This window comes from Nannospalax galili, unplaced genomic scaffold (assembly GCF_000622305.1).
Source record: "Nannospalax galili isolate Female #2095 unplaced genomic scaffold, S.galili_v1.0 scaffold761, whole genome shotgun sequence".
Taxonomy (NCBI): Eukaryota; Metazoa; Chordata; class Mammalia; order Rodentia; family Spalacidae; genus Nannospalax; species Nannospalax galili.
In genome coordinates this window covers 320,302-322,069 of record NW_008346389.1, presented here as the reverse complement: position 1 = coordinate 322,069, position 1,768 = coordinate 320,302, and positions in this window count along the sequence as shown.

Sequence of the window (1,768 nt, the reverse complement as noted above, 5' to 3'; positions counted from 1 at the left end):
TGAAGACATCAAAACAAGGGACAGTATCTAGCATTATCAGAAGATGCATGCACAATTTTGTCTGTCTAGAACCATGTCAAACCCAAAAGATATGTTTACATGCCTGTGTAGTTTGAATGAAGTCAGTGAATCTCAGAATCTCAAGGTCCCTGCCGACAAGAAGAAACCTAAATGAATAAAAAGTTCATGAATTTCTGCCTTCTTATAAGCACCACACAGCACTCAGACAGGCAAAACATGAAGACTTGGAGCAGCTGAGGGAGAGAGGGACATCAGGAGTGATACTCAAGAAGGCTGCTGTATTAGTTACTTTTCTGTTGCTGTGATAAAAGCACTGATCAAGCAAATTATAAAAGGAAGAGTTTATTTTGTTTACAGTTCCAGAGGTAAGAGTCCATCATGGCATAGAGGCATGGCAGAAGGAGGTGGCTGGAGCAGAAAGCTAAGCAATCAAATCTTCAAACAGGCACAGAAAGCAGAAAGAGACTGGAAATCTGGCAAGATTTAAGAATTCCCAAAGCCCACCCCCAGTGATGAGCTTCCTCCAGCATGGCCACACCTTCATAAGGTTTCATGACCCTCCCCAAATAGAGCCACAAACCAGGGACAAAATGTCCAAATACATGGAGCCTATGAGAGACATTCTCATTCAAATCACCACAGCTGGTTATCTATGAGCCACTGGGAGGCATATCTGGGTTTCCTAAACTATGAGGTTTTAAGCTGGCATGCACAGACTTCTGATTCACATGAAGCAGTGGATGAGGCTTCAATTTAGGCCCATGTCACTTGGCATGCTGTCTATATATTGTTACCTGCCACAATGGCTGGCAGCTTGCCAACATTTTATACATTGCCTTTTGAAACATGGAATAGAAACTTTGATTTTTGTTAATGGCAGATGGATACAAATTTTCAAAGTCTTTATAACAAAGTAGAAAAATAAAGCAGACTCGGAAATCTATAGATATAATAATACAAAAGGAAGGGTAAGATAGATGCAAATGGTATATGGATCCACTCATTTCCTACACTGATCTACAAATGTGGTTTGGGGCTTCCTGCTAGATGGGGCACAAAGAACAAGGGGCATACCTAAGACACTGTCCGGAGGAATATCTACATTTTTATTGGAAGAAAGATTTCCATATATGAGCATTTGATAAATTATTCTCAATGTAGTTATGTTAGCAAAATAATTTTACATGCTTTTCTTAATCTTCACAAACCCCCCTGTGATGAAAGGGTGAGCATGAAGCATTATTAAAGCTTATTATTATTATATTTCTGTCATTTACACACCTAGAAATTTTGGCTTAGTGGGAACATCACACAACAACCAGAAAAGTGGCAAGAAGATCTCTAAGATAGTAGCCAAATGGTAAAAAAATGTACACATCTGTATTAGTTACTTTTCTGGAAATTGCTGTGCAAAATACCTGACAAAAGCAACTTATGGCAGATGGGTTGACTTTTGGCTCACAGTCCATCATGGTGGGGAAGGCATAGCAGCAGGTGCATGCCATGGCTGGTAGTCCATAGAGAGCAGAGTGAGCTGACTGCTGTTGTACCACTCATTTTCTCCTTTTTATTCAGGTAGGGATTCAGGGGTGGAAAGGTGCTGTGCGAATTTAGGGTGTGTCTTCCCTGCTCAGATCAATCTAGGAACTCCCTCAGAGAGAATCTCCAAAGTGACTCTAGATCTGCCCCATTGACAAGATTAACCATCACAGCATCAAAATGAGCCTCTCACCCAGGAGATATATAT